This window comes from Platalea leucorodia (assembly GCF_965183815.1).
Source record: "Platalea leucorodia genome assembly, chromosome: 4".
In the NCBI taxonomy this organism is placed as follows: domain Eukaryota; kingdom Metazoa; phylum Chordata; class Aves; order Pelecaniformes; family Threskiornithidae; genus Platalea; species Platalea leucorodia.
Window position 1 is genome coordinate 3,235,850 of NC_138826.1, and position 24,114 is coordinate 3,259,963.

A 24,114-nucleotide genomic window follows, 5' to 3' on the forward strand; every position below is an offset into this window, starting at 1 on the left:
TTGCTGGCAGCGTTTCCACCAGACAAATACTTCCTACAGGCCCCTCGAAGAGCCGACGGAGCACGGCATGGGCTGCGTGCTGGGCTTCATGCGACGCCTCGCGGGGTATGAGGTTGTTCTGGAAGGGAGCACTGCTGCAGAAACCTCCCAGAGAAATCCCTGCTTGGAAAAATTTACCGCAAGGACAGAAACAAATCTTTTATCCTAAGTTTAAGTGTCCTCTTTCCAGATAATTTTTGCCATCAGCGCTTCTAGGTGAGCTTCTCATTCGTTCTTCTAAAGATTGGGCACAAGCTAGTAGTCACACTTCAGGGATCATCTCATCTCTCTCCTGTCTACTCATTTATCTTTCAAAAGCAATCTAGATAAGAATTGCAATGGCGTTCAATAAGGATCTCTTTAAAGTTATCTTTCGGAGAAGATATCGTGGCACGTCCTCATATTATCACTGCAAAGCAGTACTCGGGGAAGGGGGAGCAGCTTCCCAGAGGAAAGCCAGAAGGAAGGATTGGGTACGTGCACATTGGCTTCGCTGGGTGATAGGGATGGAAGCTCTCAAAATGAGATGAAAAGTGTCAAAACTTAGTTCAAAAGTCTGCTTATAAAACACAGTGCAAGCGGGCAGGGAGACAGACCTTCCCGCTCTTCGCAGCGCTCCCCTCGAGGGGCACGGCTCCAAGCCCAGCGAGCTGTGCACAGCGATTAAAAACACCCACCTCTCTTCTCCCTGCACATTTTGCCAAGGCTAAATCTTTATCCCGTGCACGGGCAGAGGAGGAGGGCTGCCTGCGGGGCAGAGCGGCGGGCGCTTCGACGCTGCCGGGCAAGTTGTTTAACACCAAGGGCAACGGCTCCGCTCAGGCGCTGCGGCGTCGCACACACTTTGACAGATTGCAGCCTGATAGTCTTTTTTATTTTTTTTTTTTTTTTTAATAAAGCAGCTGCAAAGCCTTGAACATTGAAGAGATGACTCGAAACTCACCTTTCCAGGTGACAGGTTGTAGGCAGCGGTGCAAATATTTCTATATCAACCCTGATGCACCCAGTTATCTCAGAGCAACGAACTCCAGGCATTAATGGGCTGCTGCTGCCGGAGGAGCGCAGTTAGCTGTGGCGGTCAAACCGCATCAAGATGACCTCTTACAAGAAAAGGAACGGAAAAATAAGGAAATCAAATCCCACAAAGCAGCATTCTCTGAATGTCCTGGATTATTGCAGAGTTATCCCTTCCTGCTCAGCCCAGTCAAACAGCTGGCTTCTGCTGTGCCTGGCAAGAGACCTTTGCTAGAAAATAAAGGGGATCCTTTCAGCTGCTCCTGAACTCTGTCCTCCCGGTTATTCGCCTCGGGAACCATCAGAGGGCAGCAGCCTCCTTCCTAGGCTGTGCTACCAGCCTTGCCTTTTCTTTTTTTTTTTTTGCCTTTTCTGCTGTCCTTTGAAGGGAAGAGCGAAAAAGAGAGGGGGAAAGAGAGAGAACTGACTTACCTGTACATGCAAAGACAACACTGTATTTCACCTCCTCCTCTGAGACACAAAAACCAAAGAAAAAGCATTACCCAAATTGCACGTTAACGTTAGGTGCTCTAATCGATACCCCCGCGAGCACAGGGGGTACCGCAGAGTGGTGGGTTGCTTGTACGTGACCACTGGAAAAGGTTGCTTGGCTAGTTCCCAATATTAGAAGAGGGAAATTGCCCAAACGACCAAAAATCTCAAGTGCAAGTCTAGGAGATGTTCGAAGCCACTTAATCAGAGCTGCTGGTGTGAACAGTGCAGAGCTACCAAAGCTATTGATTAATAATGGTTAGAAATACAGACTCAAAGAGAAAATGGGATTTATGCAGTCCCAGTCTTCATAGTAAAAGTAAAAATATTATGTTACCATGACAACGTTCACTTATATTTCTTGATCAATAGGGTACGAGCAACAACGTCATTCCAAATAAGAATTAAATAGCATTGCTCAAAATTATTTTCCACACATAGTTAATTATGTTCCAGATATAGGAAAGAGAGAACACGTCCGTGCCCACGGGAAGGATGCTTTCTCCCATTCTTCATACAAGACTTTAAAGAAAAGGATGCTCCCTCAGAAGCCAAGTCCGGACAGGCTCTGTTTCTGTGCCAAAGGCTGCTACGTTTAACCTGATCGCCAGCTCCATACGCAATGGAAGTGGGTTTTTTGGCTTCAGATAGGCTCTGACAAAAAACTATTTTTCATAGAGGGGAAGTAAATATTCTGGAATGAATATCAACATTTTTCAGATTTCAGATTTCTGTATGATGAAAGAAATAGATAAAGAAAAATCCTAGGAAAACACAGCATGATTGTGGAGATTGATGGCACTCTAAGAAATATTTTTCATCTAGTTCTACATACTAAAGCCTCAGAATAAGCATCAGACATTAGAATGAATACTAGTATATTCAGATTTAAACTTTTAGGGCAAAGAGCAATTCTAAATGTCAGCAGTGCAGAAGAAAGCTGTGCACAATTAAAAGTGAACTTCATTCAATAACAAACATCAACGTAGCAAGATACAGATGTGCAGTGGAGTTGTATTACTCTGCCATTGGTATGCATTTTCCAGTGCTGAAGTAATCTTTTCTGATGAAGAAATGCCTGCTTTTCTTAGAAAGATATTAAAAAAAAAAAAATCAACGCTTAATTTCCAACATTTTAAAAATTTTCTGAAACTATCCCAAACCAAGAGACTATTGTTTGGAAGCATCGCCAACCCTTGTCCCCTGTTCTTTGGTTTGGTTTGGTTTTGCAGGTCATCAAAAACTAAAAAAGAGTCAAATAATTTTCCATGTTTCCAAGGTTTCTGACCAGCTTTAGGATTCATCTGATAGGTTTTCCTTATGATTATCCATGCTGTATGTATATACTTCTGATGTCAGGCATTATTTCTTGCATAATAGCATTTAAAGGAACAATTTACTCTAGAACACATTATTTATTCGAGGAAATTTTTCATTACTACTTTGATATATTTAAAGATGATGGTTTAACTTCCATTACATTTAAGTTTTCCCTCCTTAAAGAAAATTTTAAAAAAGAAAAAATAACACCTGTGAAGCCCTTAAAAAAAATAAAAATAAAAAAATTTTCCTGTGCTTTCCCAGATGCTCTCTGAAGATGTGAGTGGTCTCTGCAGATCATTGCTCCTGCAGCAAAGTGCCCTGTGTTGTGACAGCTTCTCCCAAGGGACCTTTCACTATGTTGGAGATCCTGCAGTCGTGACCCAATTAACTCTGGGTTATTTAGACTGTTTGTTTTCATGCATGTTTTTTACATGTTAAGGATCAGAGCCATCTCCCCTTGCTCCCGCCTGCCAAATGGACTATTTGAGAAGAAAAGCATTGTTCAGTGTAGAGAAACCAAAGCAAAGGGAAGCACTCACAGACTTCTGCAGAATAGGGCAATACATCAACACACTGGTGCTTGGCCTGTCTACAGCCCCAAGGAAGCTGTCAATGCTAATAAAGCCACTGAAAGATGGACGATATCCTAATTATAGGAACTTCGAAGAAAATCACTAAATATAATAAAACTACAGCTTAATTTCCTAAGGACTTTGGGGTTCAGTCTAGACATTGCCTTCATCTGCCTATGCTCTAAGTACATACAGTGTTTCTGGCCTCCTTACTGAACCTGAGGATTTCATATATGAGATGTCATGGCAAGGAGAAGAAAAAAAAAAAAAAAAGGCATTTAATGTAAACTGCCAAGAAATCATGGGTTCCTATTCAGTCACCCAAAGAAAATCAGCAAATCTAGTGAATTTTTTCATTGCACCATTGCCAAATGCTTCAACAGAAACTGTTTTAACAGTGGCTTTTGGCAGCAGTTTCCCAGATAGAATAGACTATAGCCAGGAAAACAGTCAAACTTCAAAGAGAAGATCCAACAGGACAGTAGTGTCACATGGCGAATGCAGAATTCTGTGATTTACACTACAAAAAGTGTTTCCTAAAACGGTACCTAGCTACCCATGCGAGTTTACATTTAGACACTCCCTGCAGAGCCAGGACTGCTGTTACCTGGAGTTTTCGTTGCACCTTGCCGTGAACCACACTGCAATACGAAACAAAGTAGTGTCACAGGGCCAGCCCTGGAGTTTGTGAGAAGTCTGGAGCGATCACGCTAGACGATCCGTGAAGTGTACTTGGCTGTGAATACTCAGTTTCTGTGAACATACATGCACAACAGACGATTCACACCGTCAGCAGCACAGTGAACTGTACACCTCATTATACCCGTGTTCAGAGTAAAAAAGATCAGGTCGTCCAGATTACGGAGCTTTCTTGGATTTCCACAAAGATTTTACAACGTTTCCCAGCTCAGGCTTTTAAGGGAGTCACGTAGCTGTGGCACAAGGGAGGGTCTGGCACCGATAACGTGTAAGGCAGGAACCTATGTAGGAGTTAGTGATCGGAGTTAGTCCATCTTGCAAAGGATGGAGGTGGCCATTACCGTTCCACAGGGAGGTGTGCTGTTCACAATAGTAACATACTGAAATGAGAAGTGATGCATCCTGGAAAAATGATCCCCGTGTCACATTTAAATTACGTACACCGAGCTGACTCAGACTGAGACTTCAGGGGTTTCAGCTCAGTGTTCAACAGCTGTCAGAAAAGCTAATCAAATGTTGGGCAAAGAAAAAAGAAGAATAAAGGAAAAGAATAGAGATAACAGAATATAATCCAATGACATATAAATCCATGGCTTGCCTATACAGGTTAGATATGCTCCATCTCAAAAACAAAGGTCATAGTACTGGAAAAGATTCAGGGAAAGGCAACAAGAATGAACAAGAGTAGGAAAGAGCTCCAGCATGATCAATAACGAAGGGAGCAGGCAGGCAACTGGGCTGGCTGGACCTCCAGCCCAACACAGCATAGCTTATACCAGTGCAAGTGAACAGGCTGAAAGCTGGGACTGGAAAGAGCCATCCGTGTCCACTCTTAGACCCCACTTGCGTAGACCGCAGCACAAAGTGGGAAGCGATGTGAAACATAGGGCCAAATGTCTCGAACCAGGGTAAAATCCAGGACCGAAGCATTCAGGAGGTCTGATGAAGACAGCTGAAGGATTGCACTGGGAAGGTTGTGGAACTCAAGATGGCAGGAGGCTGAAGAAAGGCACGTTAGGAACTAATAAATTATCCACAAAGAGTCAATATTGTCTTACAGGACTAATACAACTTTAAAAGAATAATATTCCATCACATACATACCTCTAACTAGCATCTATGCAGACATTAGTGTGTATATTTTATTCTTCTTTTAAAATAAATAAATAACAAATCCTATTCAAAATAAAGGCAAGTGGGTAATACATGCACCTTGCTGGTCTATGCACACCATTGTTCTGTGCAAGAAAGACTTCAACAACCTGTGCTGGAGCAAATCAAGGAGAAAATTCCTTCTTTCTGTCAACACATACATTAAACGTAATAAAAAGACAACTTAAAATTTGTTACCAAGGCAATAGATGAACTTTTCAAAGATTCCATAATCCCACCCCTCAAAAAGAAAAAGTTACTCTGGCAACTGAACAAACAGAAGAGCGAGCAAAGCACGCGGATGACACGGGATGCACGCGGAGTAGGTGCACATCTGTAATGGTATCTGTCCAGATGGGAACCTCCTACCGCCGTATCATCTCTAACTTTACAGCAGCTCAATTAATCACTTGCCAGCATTATAAACTGCCTTTTCAAGCCTCTTCCCAAACTTTAATGTGACTTTTGATTCTTCTCGACAGAAGCATGTTACAGCATAGTGACTGAAAACTTCCTTTGCCGGGGGTGAGCTGCCATATCTTTCTGTGTTGGGAAAAACAGTTCTGCTGGCTTTATCCAAAGTAATTGAAAATAGGAAAGAATAAGAACTTTCATTGACTTGAGTGGGCTTTGGATCAAGTTGTGAACAAATTAACATGACAATAATGGGGATCTTTTCATGTTTGTCCTGTAAGGGGAAACTGATGGGGATCAAAATATCCTCACTAATCTCAACTTCGTTTCCTCACCTCCATTTAAAGAGGAGATAACATGGATTAGAGAGCGCCAAGAGCAATTTTTGCTTCAACCATCAAGTTCTCCAGACACCTTTGCATCTTTTGGGGGAAGCAAACAAAACCAAAACAAATCCAAGAATACCTACATTGAACTAATCTGGCAATACTAAGAATCAGGCACCTTTGCATACACATCACATCAGATCGTTACTGCAATACTGATACGCTGCTGAATAAAAAAGCACAAGTACTTAAGCGCAGCAATAATAAGTCAGTTATAGTAGTGCCATCCTTGGAAAACCTGTAAGCCAAGTGATAAACACTGCAAATTAACCATGGTCAAGATCTTCACTAATATTTATATACAACTGACTATTACTATCAGAGCTAGATCACTGGTGCATTGTGAATATATTGGGACTACCCAAAAAGACCTATTTATTTAGAAGATCATGGTATGACCACGCTCAACAGAGATGATATGCACAAAGATCAGATGTGCTCATCAGGCTCTCACAGTAAATCTTGTCTGCGTCACAGCTCAGGAGCATCTGGGCAGAAGACATTTGCAGACACTATTATGGGGCAGTCTTCCCTATCTGTTCCCCTATGTACAGGAGAAACAGAAACAACAAGTGCCCTCTATTCCTCAATTTCCCAACTTGCTCATTTTTCTACAGGCCAATCATGAAAACGCGTTCAATGCAGCGTGATGAAACTAATACATAAACAACTTTTATCAGTGATTTTTTCTCTCCCTTTTGTAGAGGTAGCCTCTGCCTTCTTGACGGGACTGAAACATGAGCAATGCCATGGCCGTTGTCACATGGCTGTAACAGGAAAAAGACAAAGTATCACCACAGAACTATCAAATTATTGCAAGATGACCCATTGTGGTTGTGAAATAAAACACATTTCAGTGCTGAGTGAGAAAGATTGAAACCTGCCTGTCTTCTTTCTCAGCACAGAAAAGATGACTCATTTTTAAGCAGCAAATCTCCACTTCCCAGCAGGTGGCTAAATCTGAAACCTCACAAATGCCCCTGAATTGGAGAACTTAAGATAAGGGCTTAGTTTTCTTTCAATTTTGCACATGTGTGATTTCTACCCTTTGGGATGTGGCGGAGAGGTCTCTACTTTTATGTCTAAATCAGAGGCAAAGAGCTTGTAGTTACGGCTACGGTCAAGGTCTGGGAAATGCAGGAACCACAGCCGTGATCGCTGTTCTGCCATGGGGTACAGGGCTAAGGTTGCACGTTTTAAGACTACGGTCTGAATTTAACCACATGATAGCCATAGGAATTCACCTTGCGTTTCAAATGAGCAGTTTAGGCGCTCAGTTTACAGACCACAGTTTCTTTGGAGAACTGGAAGAGTTCTGTGAGTAGCTGTAGTATCTTTAAAGACTTTGAACTCTGTGGAAAGCAGCAGGTCCCGTTCTCACCCCTCCCTCATCGAGCTGCACCCAGGTACCTTCCAGTATGTAGTAGACAGCATTTTCAGGTTTACAATTTAAAATAAAAAGCCCTAATATTTCTATCATTCAGAGGCTGTCGCTCCCATCCCCTGTGCAGGCAGGCAGGACCAGGGGCACGCAAGGGACACGGCACTTGCCAGGGCCAGCTGGGCTTCTGCCTTCGCACCAGTATTTTACCAGTAAGCTAGGAGTAAGAAACAAGCTTTTAAGAACAAACCTGTGTATTTATCAGATTTAACAGTCTGTCTGCAGGGAGGAAACTACAGCAAAAGAGGCTAAACGAAGAGGGTCATGCTATACACCACAGGTTATGCGTGGGCTTTGATGCTACTATCAAATCCCCAACCAGCAGCAAAGGGAAAGCAAAACAGAAGCCACACTGAAGTACGCACAAGAACAAACCTGCTGCTGGCTGTGGACGTCTCTGAAGTCAGAGCAGCTTGGCAAAACACACCTCTCGAGTAGCAGTTTCTAATTTATGAAGAAGGTTTCTCAGCCCATAAATTGCTATTTTCCAGGCAAGGCATGTTACCTGCAATATAGCTGTAGAGGCAGACGAGAAGAAAACTGACAACCCATATTCATCCATCTTCATTTGTCTTTCATGAATATGCGAAGATAAGTAGGGGCCCCTAGCAAAGGTTCTAGCCTTTGCTCACTGATACCATCTGGGTAGCTACTGATCACCGGCTCTCCCTTTACTCTGCTTCCCTCAGTCCTGCCTTAGAATTTGAGACATGCTCAAGTGACCACCGTTCCTAGATTTTGAAATAAGGTGGTTTTATTTTTTCCAGCAATTCATTGGAAATGAAACTGCATGGGAGAGGAAAAGAAGAAAACACACCACAAAGGCATATCATTCACAACAATATTTAAATGGACACATCAGTTAAGTTTTAAATGCTATTTGCGGTCTCTTCTGATACAAATATCACTGTGCTCCCTGCAGATCAAAACTGTCGCACAGTGTATTGGATTTTAATAGCAGCCCTAGGTTTAATATGATGTAATGAATGAAATAAGCCTACAGATGCCAAAGTATCCTGCAAGCAAGCGCGCATTCAAATTATTTTCCTGCAGCCAGAGGGTGACTATTTCTAATCTGGAAATAATTTGCATTATTGAAACCAAAGAAAAAGGAGGTTACTGAAAAGGATCTGTAGCTTCTGGTTAATTCTGGGGTGACTATTCAGACTTTTTTTACAAAATCCAAGTTGAAAACACTTAGCTTATTGCTGAGCAGCACAGCTAACACAAGTAAGACTGAGAAGAAACTACAAGGTGTAAGAGAGTATCCAAGTCCTTAATCAAAGAGGGGCGCAGCAGGGAAATAAACTCCGGTACAAGAAAGGAGCTGAACAGGGTAGCGCCTTCTATTTTTCCTCAAAATGTTTTTTAAAGGAGAGTCAGGGAACAGAACATTGACCTTTTCTGCAGATAATACTCTTCATCCCTCTCTAGAGAAAAGAGGATGTCATCACTTATTCCAAGAAATGTTCCCTGGCATGGACTTGCAAGAATAAACCCCGGAGTTTTATTTCATCATTTATAGTGATTTATTACATGTGTCCAAAGTAATTTAAAGAACAAAATTTTCTCTAGGAAGCTAGCAAGTGCCAACCATGCACTTGCAAGGATGCAGAAACCGTCTTCTTTCACATATACATTATTATCTGGTAATTCTGAAAAGCAAAGCCATCTTGTGTATAGACAGACATACTTTGTGTATGTGGACTGTTGTCCAAGATGAATTTCAAGGCTAAATATGTTCATCTGCAAGTCATAAAGCATCTTGAAGAAGGATTTAGTCTGCAAGATTTTCCTCTCTTGTAAATCTCAAGCAGCTGTAGCTACTTGTTAGCATTCATTAAGACTAAGAGCACTCTCATTCTCATCTGTGGAACAGCTTGAAGCCCAAGGATGGTTTTATTTCCCCAGGTTGAAAGAAAAGAGGATCCCTCTGATCTGATAGTGTACTGGAACCGATTTAATTATGGCTGAAAAAAAGGCCCACATTTTCAATATTTATGAGTTCGTTTTCCTAGCACACGCGACTAAGACATGCAGAAATAAATGTGGGCCATATCTATGAATGTCCTCAAACACGCGCAGATGGCGCAGTAAGGGCTGCTTTTGTCCAGGGGCAGCGGGGCAGGGTCTCCTCCTCCCCCAGTGGCAGGTGCTTTGCTGATCACTGAGGGGGAATTTGCCTGCAGGGGTGCTGCTTCCTCCAAATCCTTTTTAGAGGAAGATATTGAAGCCAGTACATTCCTTCATAGGAATGGCAGGCAAGTCTCATGTTGAAAGTCTAACAAATAAAAGGACTCAATTTGTCAGTGTCAGGATGGGGCAGTGATCTTTTTTCCTTTGAGCAGTAAAAACCTGGTAATGGTGCCTAACACTGAGATGGGATCAGATGGAAAGAGTCTCCCAATCAATTAAAACAAGATCCACTTTCAAAAAAAAAAGTGGTTTTAGGCTAAGATATGGCAAACATTATGAATAATATTATAGGCAGTATTAAATATTTCTAACAGATTTATGAACTAGTAAATGGTGTACAACTCCAACAAAATAGCGTACAACCCCAACAAAAAAAAGTTTTGTTTTAATTCTGGTTTTCCCAGTATTCCAAGCTCAAGGCTTGTAAGCCTTACAACATGTTTATTCTGCCTAACAGTTTTCTGTCTCGTTGCCCACATATCTAGCTCCTCTGCAAATTTAACCACCTGGACTCCTATTCTGAAAGTCTTAATTCTGGCACCATTCTTAAAAAAAAAAAAAAAATGGAGGAGAGTGTTCACCACGCCAGACTAAGGGGATATTTGGATATGCTGGGAGGGAAAGGGTTTAGACATCTAGTAAAGAAGTGGTAGTGCTGAGTGCCAGTGTTCATCCATCTTCAGTTTTGAAGATCCCCAGAAACCTGGGGTTGGATCTTCATGAGATCCAGCCCTGTCGTCCATCTGAAGGAAATCCAGCGTAGGGTCCCTCCTGTCTCTCACAGCTACGTGCTCTGCCCTCCTCTAAGGGAGGCTGGTGCGCTCCAAGGAAGAGTTTGTTGAGGTTTTCCCAGCCAGAAAGGGAGATGACAGGAGAGGTCCCCTTTGCCACACGCCAGCCATGTGCCCCCATGGCAGCGGGGCACTCCTGGGCCTGGTGCTGCTAAATTGCTTTCCATCGCAGGCAAGAGGAGAGAGTTTGAATCCCTTCAGCAAGGAGCAGCAATTAAACCTAATACAGATCCGCCACTTCTCAGCAAAAAGGCCAGCTTCTCACCTCCTGAAAGGATGAACCGATTCCTGCTGCTTTGCCCTCATTTCAAGCAGAGTGTGGAAGCATTGTCGGGCTTCGATCTCACCTCCAGCTGTGAGCTCCATGTGCCTGCAGGCACCATCCGTAGTCCTGGACTAATACTCATCCCCGTCCTCAGGGCTTCGCTGCTGGGTTGTTTCAAAGCCCACCCTGAGCGTGCTGGGCTCGTGGGGAAGCCCAGTGCTTGACAAGGGTTTCTGTGCTCCGCTGGAGGTGTTCGTGCCTGGAGGTTGGGCAGTATTTGAGTCAGGTCCTCACAACCCGACTTCTATTTTACATTCCGGTGAACTGAAGAGCACTCGGGTTTCTCGTGTGAATCACAGAAACTGAACAGTTGGCTTTTACAAGCCCGTTATTGCATTTTATACCACTTTTATGGTTCCTATGTACGGGCATGGAGAAATAAGGAGAACTCCAGCTGATCTTCCCATCCTGGATGTCTTGTTAAGAGATAACAAATCTACTTCAGCTTTATTAGAAAATTGACTTAAAATAGTTTTTCTTGAGTGCATGAATAAATATTACAAACAAAAACCGCACACAATTTATCAGCTGAGCTATCAGCTGAAATGAGGAGCAAACCCCAAATGGTTCACATCAAACAACAGAATATTAAAGGCACCCAGGAAGACACTGGTACTGTTAGAAAAACCTCACTAAATCCAAGGCACCTTGGCCATAACCTCCAGAGGGACCAAATGCCTCTGAAAATCATCCACAGTCTTTTAAGGGGATAAATGGGTTCTCACATTGACCCCAAGAGCCACAGTCTATTTCGGAGTGGCTCTTCAGAGAGCAGACTCGTTTTAGGGCAGTATAATGAAGCACTGTCACCTGGGTCAGTGCCCTTGTACGTTGAAGACTTCAGAATAGCTGTGACTACATTTTGTAAAGACTGTCTCCAGTGTGTTTAAAAATATATAATAAAGAATTTACCAGTGGGCATGTGATTCAGGTAAATGCTGAAGAACTCTGAGACAAGAGGGTTTAAAGCACTGTTCCTCCCTAGTGCCTACAGGAGCCTCCGATGAACACAATAGTGTGAAATGAAGAAGAAAGAACTGGCAAAGGTCACCGAGGTCTAGGGAAGGGGTGAAAGAGCACAGGAAATTATGAAAGGGAGTAGAAGCATGGAGGAATGCCGTAAGGTCAGGACTTCAAGATCACTGCAGTAAGCACTGCCCAGCAGAGCACTGCTTGCAAACGGCGGATTAAGTATTTAACTATGCACTGCCAGAGGCTGTCGCAAGGATTTGAAGTTTCATTAACCCACAGGCTGTATTTTTCTTTAGAAGTCTTTCTTGCTATGCTACCCAAAACTCTCCAGTCAGTCTTAACTCAAAACAAAGAAGCCTACAATGAAATCACGGTCTGCTGGGAAGCCAAAGCTTCTCTGCAAGTAACGCAAAGCTGTATTTTGTGCAGGCAGCTACAGCCCCGTGGTTGCGCTGGTTAACAGGGGCCTGCATGCTGCACGCACCTCTGCAGTCCACCCAGGGAAGGTGGCTCCCACAAATAAGAAAGTACACCCGACGTCTGCAGGCAACGTTTGCTAGTCGCAAAGGCCAGCGCAGCGCTTATACATAGAAAAACAACTTCCTTTTTCCACTGCCCCAGGATACAGCCTCCCTTTTCATAATGCTCCATCATGCCTCAAGTTGCTTTACATCAGAATGAGAGAAAAAACAACCACGAAATATAACATAAATCAAATAATGTTATTGAAGACTCAGTCTCTCTCTAGGACCTTTCCATTCAAGGCACTCAATAATCGCTTGCTCTCAGAGAGAGCTCCTGGCCTGCAAAGGGGTATTCTTTCAGCTGCAGTTCTCCAGCCCACTACATTATTCAACTTCTTTCTAAAAGTATTCAGGCTTTGCAGTTTTGAGTTTGGCTGTGGCCTTTAATTTCTCCACTGTAAATCGATGAAAATGCACCCTGTTTCAGTGTCCTACCATGGGCTTTTGAATTATCGCTGGTAGAAACAGGCAAACCAAACTTCAAGTCCTCAACCAGAACCGTGTTAGAAAAGCAACCCCAAAGCCCAGGCTGCAGAGCTCAGGTCTGCTGATGGCTGCTTTTTAGAGTTCAAAAAGCCTCTCAACCCACAAATAAGTAGAACTACCATGACTTGGACATGAACATGTACAAGCGGGGAGTTTGTTTGAATTATTATCTATTATTCAGCCTCGGGCTTAGACCTTTGCTTTGTTTGTACAATTAACACACTGATTCGATTTTCTGTGCTTACTACATTTGCTTGGAGCTGGAGCCAAATCTCCACAAACACAAACTTCATTAATGAAAATAGCTTAACGAAACCTATGTACTGCTAAAGAGATCTGCTTGGTTCACAAGCGCTTTCCCCAACAAGCAGACTCAAATGACTTAATCCAGGTACACAAATGGCCCATTTCAAATCCAGAGGGATTTACACTGTGTGTAAACTGTGCAAGGTGCCTGCAGTCTGTAAGTAAAACTCGATGCAGAAATTTTATATCCTTATTTTGCTGTTTTCTGCAGGCAGGAAGGGAACTTTGACTCAAGACTTTTATTCTTGTTAATCTTGAGGACGGGTCTGCATATTGATGCGTTTAATTCCTACAAGCAAAGCATGGTTGGGACATACAGGACTGTACAGAAATCGCTGGCAGCTCTCTGATTGCGTTCCCTATGGCGGGCAGGGATTTTGCTCTGCACTGGGAGCAGAAGCGACGTGCACGCTGATGTGCACTTGCAGTGTGGGGCAGCATCCCTAGGCAGGCAGCTCCGTGGGCTGCGGCTGCACAATAGCAATCTTTGAAGCAATTTTGTATTTTACATTGTTCTGTCTTCATTTGGGCCTGTGCAATATGGCCTTTATTGCTGCTCTTGTCTTGACTGTTAAGTATCCAGTGCTGCCAATTAAAATTTGCCATTTGTTCAATTAAAAAAATATGAATGGAAAACTTCCAAAAGCTGTTACTGAATTTCAGTCATTTGAAGTTTAACATCAGAGTCATTGTAACTGGGATGCTTCTGAATGTTTTTTTGATAGAAAAAATGGCCCCACTGCAAACCCTTTACAAAGAAAGCAAACCATAGTCCTGCATGCGAAATCTCTCCAACTGCATTGATTTAAGGTACAATTACAAATATTTGGTAGTTAGCAGGAGCAGCAACAGTAAGCACATATTATATACAAAATGGGTGTGTGGGGTTTTTTTTGACCAAACCCATTTCTGAAGCTCTCCCAAAGTATTTATTTCAAGGACTCTGAGATACACAGTGCTTGCTGTATGAAGTTATTACAGCAAAAACCTGCTGAGATTATACCTGAGTGATTAAGAGTGACGAACAACCTGGCCCACGTCGCTCCAGCACCGGGGATCACAAGCCAAGCAAGAGGCAGCGCAGGTTTGTACCGTTCAGAAACTGATGATGATGATGATGAACATCTTATTTCTCCATAAAGAGCGAGATACAACAAACAGGACTCACTGGCATTTGGTTAATAGCGTCTCAATGAAAAGAAAGACTGAGCATATTAGGAGAGGGTGAGTCTCGTTTATTCACAGTTTAATAAGACCGAACTAATGAGTCACAGCTATTGTGGGGAAAATTAATACTTTCCATTCTATTATTCCAGCATTGCTGCTAATATTAGAAAGTGGGAGCAAATAAAAAAATAGTTGTGAAAAAGCGAGACAGAGAGCATGCAAGCTCAGCAGCATGAAGGAATAGCGTTAAAAATAGCAGATTTCTAAACAGATAAGGTTGTTCCTCTGACCTCTAGTGACCCCAGCGAGGTACTAATTACTGGGCTGCTAATACCCTTAAACCAAAAATGGTTAAGCCTGGCAAAGGATTACATAGTCAGGAAAAGGACTGAGGGGAGAAATATGCCACTACCCTTCTGTTTACAATATTGATTCATTTGCAAACCAACTTGTTTAATATTAAAGCTCTAAAACCAGGTGTCAAGCAACTTTCTTTTATAAAATTCACAACTTAAACTGCAACCCAGAGCTACACCACCCTGACTACTGAGTCACTGCACTGGAAGCAAACAGGACTATAAAGTCTATTTGATCCCAAGCTCTAATGTGAAGCTTCCTATGGTACTCTATACAGTCCTTCTAGATAAGGATTTCCGAGTGCAACCATAGGCCAAAACAAATTGCTTTTTGGTCAGATACAAGACAGCAAGTCAAGACATTTGTACCACAAAACTGAAGAGATCATAAAAGACTTTACAGAGCAACAATACAGTACGTAGCTTCTCCCCTGCACACGCTGGTAGGCCAGAGAGGATCAAGTCTTAGACCTTCTTGGTGTTCACACCATTATTTTCTCCACTAGTAAGTTATTAACTGAAATGCTTTGCAAGAGAATCATAAATCTGCAAAAATTGGAATGAGAGAGATGCAATTCTTTAGGCAACTGTGAAGAAAAAGTCAATTTTTAGTTTTAGGGTCCAGCATGGAGGGAGTTGCTAACACAAGGCTGGAGATGGCTGCTGTTTGGTCATGATTTGGCCAGGAAAAGCAAAGCCCAATAGAGACGTGCTGAGATGCCTGTACTGGCCCAGGAGAGAGGCACAGCTATTGCCATGGTGGGGGGAGGTAGCAAAAGCTGTGGTTTTGCCCTGTGACCCCAGCCTGCAAATGGGGAAGGAAGAGCTGGGGAAGGGGTGGTGAGGCTCCAGCATGGCCAACATCGACAAGCGTGCCATTAACCAAGCCAGGCAGTTCCTACTGCTGCTCCGATGGCCTGTTTGCACCCAGAGAGACAAGAGCGTACCAAAGTATGACGCTTCAAGAAGCTGGGAATAGTTATCTTTGGAAGTTTTGAGTGTAGATGTTCAAGTTGGGTGGGAAAATTGAGTCCTTTTTCCGTGAAGTAGGAGAAAGGTCAGGCCCACAATAAAAATGTTCAAGTGAAGGGCTACCACAGCTCATAGTGTTAGAAATAATCAGGCAAAGATATTCTTCCAGGCATTCCTCCACCAAAGAGACCTCCAGATATTAACTGCAAGGACAGGGAGGATTTCAGGTCCCCAGGGGGAAGGAGGGGACAGCAGCCCACGTACACTTGGCTTAAAGGGAAAACAAATTATCCATAGCATCTTCTTAGACTTCTTCTCTTCGGCTTTGTGCATGGGGGTTGTGCTTCTCCTTGGATGATCTCCAAATGACATTTAAAAAAATAAAAATAAAGAGTTTCAGTAGTAGCAGTTTGGCTGATAACATCTCCTCCATTTTTCTGAGATTGGCACGTCTGTTTTGATGTTACCGTAGTGACAAAGATATAACATTGCAAGCTGAAATAGATATAACAGTACTTCAAAAAAGCCAAGGTAAAGAGGAAAACAAGTAAGAAAAGGTTCTTAAAATAGTGCTCACTGAAGCATAAAGTCAGAAGACTTTCTAAGGTAAAACATCAGGATTTATGGAGCCCCTGACTCCAAGGTTAGCTTCCCTCCTCCTGCCCATTTCTGAAATGTGTTTTACCCTCTGGTGCCAGGTATGAAATTATACCGTCTGTAGAGAAACTAGTATTTCAGCCCATGTGGGAAACATTTGGACAAGTGTACTTTCTGAAAGCAAAGAAAACATTTTAAGACCCACAAGTATTTTGCCTCAGGAAATTTCCTCTTAATCTTCACACTGACACCTCTCTCAGACACTTCTCAGCACTTTAAACCATACAGGAGGCCAGCAGCAACTATTCCCAAGGTATTCAGTTTCTCCCCACAGATTTTTGCAACGATTATGTGACTTCAGATCTGAAAGGCTGCTCTTCTCCTTAAATGACAGGTAATTGAACGGGTGTGCAGTGAGGGGCTGAACAAAGATGTTTCCTCCAGACCAGCTCCTTCCCCCACCTCCCCAAAGACAACAACAAGTGCTTCTTGCCTGAAAACGGGTACAATTCTCAGCTAATATTCTCTTAAAAGAATATATCTCATAACGAAGTATAATTGCCGATTTGGATTAGACTTAATTAACAAATACAGCAAATATCATTTCAGGCATCTCATGACCAAGTGCGTTAACAAAACTGAGCAAGACATAGACAAGTATTGGCTTTGGGGGACGCCTCCACTGCAGCCCCTGGCGCGGGGTTATACCCAGATGCAAGGGGGTATCTTTGCAGGAACGGGGGGGCTGCTGTCTCCGCAGGAACATGCTCTGCCTTCACTGTTCAGTCCCTCCTACCAGATAAACACTTTCAACTGTGTTGCAGATGCTGCATCTGCATGTTCCCAACACAGAAACACAATTCTTTTCATATTGTCATCTAAAAGAAACGTCTACTTATGCAGACAGAAGAAAGCCAAGTGTCTAAAAACTTCTAGCTATGTAAATGACAAAGTCCCCAAGCTTCTTTACTGAAACATTATATTTGCACTGTAGCATGAAATCACTGTTTTGAACAAGGAGTTGGGCCGTGGGGATTAGGGACATGCTCAGGGATGTGATTTAGCGGTGGACTTGGCAGTGCTGGGCTAACAGTTGGACTTGATGATCTTAGAGGTCTTCTCCAACCTAAACACTTCTGCAATTACCGCACTCTCCAGCATCTGCGCCGTTCATTTCCAGGTAGCCTTGGGTTAGGTTTGTCTTCTCTCTCCGACAGTCGAGCGCTCTGTCTCTGGAGCCAGTTGCAGACGTTGTGCCCTGCGTGGGGAGGCAGCTTGGTGTGTTGGTAATAATTTCAGTATCATTAAAATAATCTGACAGAGGCACACGCGCTGCAGTTATGCAGCCGTAAAGCATGGCACATGTATTGCCCCAACAGTTTCTTGGCCATCTTCTCCAGGTAGGGCTCACACACCAGCTACGTGCTGCTGGCCTGAAAACGCTCTGGGGCAAGGCAGTAATTTTACGTAGAGTGCTAAAAGGCAGCTTGTGTTGTCCCTGGTCCTTATTTTAGCTGTACTTTAAGTGTGCAGTGTTTGTATTTTCTCATATATGCCTCTCTGTTGCCCAGGTTTGAGTATTGGGGAAGGAAGGTGGGTTTTGGCATCCCAAGGCTGCAAAATCCCTGCCGGGCTGCCTGCTCTCTGCCTGCGCTGCTGGGGTTTCTGGATGGGTAGTGGAGAGTGCGGGAGCTGGAAACGCCAGCCCAGAACCATTCCCGGTTAGCACTGGGCTTTTTATGAACAGCATTATTAGAGCTGACAACACAAGACAAATTACAGCACTTCTGAGAAATCAGCATATAAAGTTAGTGCACTTATATAAGGTGGCAGATCTTTTATAACAGAAGGGGAATATATTGTGAATTTCAATTAATGTGTTTGAAACTCAGAGCCGTTTAAACCCTTTTCAAATTCCCATTCACCCTGGCTTTAACTAATTCTACTGTGCAGCATTTTATGTCAAGTTTAGCTACTTTCACTCTATTCTCAGGTGAGACATGGGAAGGACACTGCTGTCATAGCCCACAGACATGTGCAGACTGCTACTTGCTCTCAGCTTTCCACCTATGAAATAAAACAAATTCTGGGGACATGAAAAATCTGAATTCAGTAAGGAGAGAACTACCCTGGAGTGGAAGCTTTATAGAAGTAACAGTAGAAATATTTCTAAAATGGAAATGAAAAAACCGAAATCTCATTTGTATCCCCATCTGTAAGAGGGAACTGTTTTAAACATTACTCTCCAGCCCTCTAAAAAAGATTTCCTTCTTTACCAATCTATAAATTATCTTCACCTATTCTGAAACTCACTTTAGCAGCTGAATTAAAAGATCAAACAAATGATTTTTGAACATTGTAATATTTTTTGATAGAATGAAGCAAGGTCCTGAACTCAGTATTGATGCGTTACATTCAGTAGGCAGACAATCAGAGAAATACTGTAATTTTTTTTTTAATCAGTACCAAAATTCCCAAGTCTCCTAGTTTCTAAGGAAACTGGCAAACCAGAAGGTAGAGGAAGTCTCTGGGTAGAGGTAAATTAAATAGCTCTTTTATGACAGTCATTTATCACCACTTCCCAGCTCTTTCACCTTGGCTCTACCCATGTTCTCAATAGTTTTAGGCATCAAGTGACTCCTGTCTCAGACAGAAAAGAAATAAGGCAAGGAACTGCAATGAGTGATCACACGTGAGCGCACGTGTGGGAGCAGGAGAGGGCAAGGGCAGCTGCCCGTTGGCTAAGGCGGGCTGAGATTAGTGCCCACGTGTCAGGATCAGTACCCATGTCCTTGCGGCTAAGGATCACTGGTCTACAACCAGTTTGGCTTCTGAAAACGGAAGGATGTGAACATAGACATGGGAGAAGAAGAAAACACTCAGATCACCCGCTGTTGAAGAAAGGATGTAGTGTGGAGATGGGGCTGCAAGCGGGGCATGAACCAGTGCACACAGAACACTTGCTCTGGAGCGGCCAGATCTCCAGTTATTTTCCAGATGTCCTCTCATTTGCCTTCTTCAGTGCCTTGTTAGAGGTATTTCAGAGGCTTTTCAGATCATTTTCCTATTCCATCTCATAAAAGCAGCTATAGTCACAGGCAGTGAAAGGCACCAGGTCGACCTCAATCCAAGAGGACCACAACCAATAGTTGTATTGAAGTGTTCCAGGAACTACATAAGGATTTCAATCAGTTGCTGCTATTTCCATGCCCCCCAAGTTATGAGGTATAGAGTGGTTACGTTTTGCTTGAAAACAGAAGGTTTTCCATTGTGGTAGGGATGGGTGAGCCAGTTCATAAAGGAGTTAGGAGAAGGCTTTCCGCCATCTGCCGGTGAGCTCCATGCCCAACTGCACAGGATGGCCTTTGGGGCAGTCAGTACCTAAGACCTTCTCTTCCCACTCCTTGTCTCCAGGAACAGGAGCTTGTGGGCACACCGCTCCCTTCTACTACAAATGACCCCACAGGCAGGCAAGACCTGCCCAGTGCTGGGCAGCAACTGGGACAGACCTCTGGTCCTCAGCAGGAATCCCTCTCACCGCGAAGGAACACCGTAGCCACCCCCACACAAGCTGCCGGGGGATTTTGGTGTTCACAGAACTAATCCAGCAGCTTCTTTGCTAGAGTTTTTGTCTTAGCAGCAATCACGGCAATTCACGTGGCATTAGGTAGGCTGAAGAGATTCAGCAACTTCAAATCCAAATCAACGCTCAGCAGATTTTCATTTTAGGACTGTGCTACCTGTTTAACCTTCATTAAGGTCAGTTCTGTTGGCCAAACATAGCTGTCTGATGCCATCTGATTTACCCTGGGTATCAGGCATCCACCCAGGGCTAGTGGATGCGACGTAGGACGTAAAGGAAACCCACGGGTTTGGTACATGCTGGAGGCCATCAGGGTGAAATGTCCCTGGGCATCCGTGCTCAGCCGAGTAAGCTGAATCCTGGGAGCGCACACACAGATTTACAACACGCCTGGGCTGAAGTAAAGCAAAGCAAACCAAATTCTCCCTCTCAAGTGCTTACCCTCAGCCAGTGATCTGTTTTCCATGGGAAATCAAGACCCCAGAAGCAGAAAAATTAAAGTAACATTTCAGTGGAGGGCGCAGCACTGTGAACTCCTTTACGATTTGTAATGTTTTGCATTTTGATGCCTGGGCCAGAGGTGAAAAGGCAGCGCAGCATTATTATTTTGGATTATATTGACAGTAAACAGGCGGAAGCTGATACACAGGGAGGGAAGACAGGTGTCATGATGGCTTTTAAAACTGTGGAAAAAACCCAAACAAGAATTTTACATCTAAATGTTTACAGCAAGTGATACCTTCAGAGCATTTGAAATGTTAAATGCATGCTTGGGGATGGCAGGAGCACAACACAGACAGCAGTTACAGTTCCTTGCACCAGCTTTCTGCTATAACCAGCCAGCCACAAGAAATGGTACAGGACAAAACTTGTCCAAAATAGCAAAAAGTCTCCTCTGGAATAGGCAAGAGAAGAGTGATAAATCTTCAGTCTGTGCGTTACAGTGAGCGTGATCAGTTCAAGTACCAAGAATTGCATTGGAAGAGGAGGAGATGAGAATGAATCCCCCTTCCACAGCAAACCAGCGCTTGCTGCCGCGCTGTCAAAAAAGGTGACTTCAAATGGTCTGCTCCACCCTCCTCCTCCTCGCTACCCGAGGCAGGATGGTGTCTGGCTGTCACGTTCCAGCATCTCTCCACAAAGGCACCACAGAGCTCATTTTAGTTAGTCAAGCGTAGAGTTGATTTACAGAGTCCAGAAGTTAAAGGACAAAAGATATAAATCAACACAAGCAGTACGGACACAAGAGGGAAGGCGCGAGCCAATGCCGAAGACGCAGCGTGCCATTTGGCTAAAGACATGCTGTACGGACATGGCGGTCTACAGTTGGATTCTTGCAGAGTGAAACAAAAATAATAGTGCTAAAATACCATCTCTTGTGCCAAATTTGCCTTTCAAGGGTCTTTCAGAAAGGATATGGACTACCTGAAGGGCCCTTTATTAGCCTTTTTTTTGTGTTAAGCTGGAAGGCATAAGTGTCAGTATTCTGTTACGTTGGCACAAGTAAATTTTAGCATGGCATCTTATTTTGACAAGCGGAAAAAACAAAGAACTGTTTACATTGCACTATCAATAACAGTCATGAAATAGTGCTGCAGGACATTTTTAATCAAATACTGGTACACGTCAGGCAAGACAGATTTCAAGCTTTAAATCATTCCGGAGAACCATGCGGTAAGACAAGCTGTCATGATTTTGCCTGCAATTCTCCAGCTATGTGATATTTTTAAGGGAACCTGGACCTTGCTAGAGGCTCTGCAACGGGTGGCACGCTGTCTCTTAATAAGGCTTTCTTTTATTCTGTACAATTTGTGACAACGTATACCTTGACATATTGTTTTCATGGTGACAGTAAGTTGGCATTTGTTCAGTTTACAGTTTAAATGACTGAGGCGTAGATGCAGTCTAAGATGACTCACAAATACCTTCTTTTAAAAATCTGAAATACGAGGTGCTAGCAACTGTCTCACTGAACAGTTTTTAAAAGGTTGCTCAAGTTTAAAGAGAAATCCAAGAATGAGATGAACCACCGGGAAAGCGGTTTGGGGGTTGTTTTTTTTTTTTTGTAATTAACCTGCTCCTTACACACGACTGGAGCAGTACCACCAGGGCTGAAGGCAAATCTCCAAAGGTGGGGTTTTCTGGAATACAATCAAAGGAGCATCCTTTCTGTGCAGGGAGGGAGGAGCAACAGCATCTGCTCCAGCCCTCCTAAAAAGGCTCCTCCACCCAATAAAAGCACAGAAACAATATCATTCAGTGGTTTTGTTTGGGCAAAAAGTAGTATTGCCCAGTCCTGACTGACCAATGGAAAGAAGTTTGGTAGAAACCACGTACAGAGCTTGAATTAGAAAATTTTCAGCTCCCTTGCAACATCAGCTTTTAGCACTGCCTTTCAAAGCAGAAGAGCAATCTTTTCACATCGCTTCACCCCCACAAGCTGTTGAGTGATAGATTGGCTTCCCTTGCAGTCGGTGAAAATTAAAGGAGTTCAACATTTTATAGCCCATCTCCGACAGCCCAATGGGTGCTATATTATGTATTATTTGACTATTCCATACACACACTACTCAGATCCTTCCTCCCAGAAGTACTTTTTCAGAGAAAGACCACAGTCCCGATTTATTCCTCGGGCAGTAGAAAACCGCCCAACAGAATTACTCACAGGTAAGCTGCAGTATTATTAGAATTCATTAAAAGCCCAGGGAACAAATTAAGCTGCCCGTATACAGTGGGGCAAACTCAGAGCCTGAAATCAAGCCGCACGCTAACGGCCTGGGTGCATCGCTGGCAGATGCGCAGGCAGCGTCCTACAACGTCCCGTCACAGCTCTCCAGCTGTGAGCTCCTGACCTAATGAGTGGAAAAGAATATATTTCGGCTTCCTTCTGGAGACAGTTACAGAAGGTCTGGAAAAGGGTTTTATGATAATAAAGAAAACATAGTAGATTAATTTTGTATGGCCCTGAGCTACCATAGCATTCTAGGCATTTCATAAGCAACATCAGAACCATAAAACATACAACAAAAAGCACAGGCGATCAGAGGAACATTAAATATTTAATGTTTTATCACTGTGTCTTGCCAAAAATGTGTTCGAGTCTTACAAAGATGCCTTTGCACTTATCTTCAGGCATGTTAGCATTGTGCAAGAGAAGGCCAGGTAAGCGAGGTGGAGAGGCTGCACCACACACATACCTGCTTTTTCTTCAGACAAAACAGCCATTTTCTCATCTCAAAGAGGATGAGGATGCTCAGGAGGACACTAGGGTGAAGGTGTAACCCTCTCTCATCTTTCTGTCTTATATACAAACATTACATGTTGTATGCAGAGAGCTGTTCAGTTCCCCTCCAGCTACCCATAAGAAATAAGGCTTTTTGAGTGACACACAAAACCTCATTTTGGCACTAAAGCTCTGGGTTACAGCGAAAATGTATCAGTAAATATCAAGTTGCGTGGCAGAAGCTCTAAAAGGCAGAAGCCACCCTGCCCTGATGGCACGCACGGTGAGGAACATGTTGCGGGGGCCACGTGCTGGTGACTCTCGCAGAGTCCATGAGCCCTAAATCCCTCCTCTGCAATGGGCAAGGGAAACTACGCAGGGCTGCAAACAAATCAAAGATCTTCACACTTCAGCAGAGCCCAGATTTGGATCCAGACTGCATGTCTTAAATCCCTTTGTGAAGCAGAAACCAGGTTCAAATCTCAGTTCTCCATAATTCATCCCTTACAGCCATTGAAGCAAAGCCAACAGAAACGTAGGACTAATTATCCACATAAAACCCCAACAATACACATTATCTCATTTCATTCAGGTTTCAAGACAATTCAAGTGCTGCATAAGAACACATTTTCTTGATGCTCTTTCGAGTTGATAATATTTTCTACTCCTGCTTTCAAATTATTTAGGAAATAAAGCTGGAAAATTCTGCAATTGCTGTTAAAACAACAAACATCATTTAAAAGCCTTTTGAAATATTCATAGAAAATAAAATTCTTATGCTTTCAAGAATAATATAAATTAAACCTCCATAAAAAGGGCTGGGCACTGAAGAAGTCAAGCATCATTGGTGGGTTTTCACCTCAGGAGTACAGATCAAGATAACGCTAGATGGAAAACCAGAGGGAGAACTGGGAGTCAGAGGAATATATTTCTAAACCAGCCTCTACAGGGTTTCTAATCCAAAGGCTTCATAAATCACAAGATCAATTTATAGACAGTGAGAGGCTTTAATAAGAAGTTCATAGCATTTCTTTCCTTATTCCTCATAGCAGCTTTTATTGATAATCCTCACATTTCTGCAATA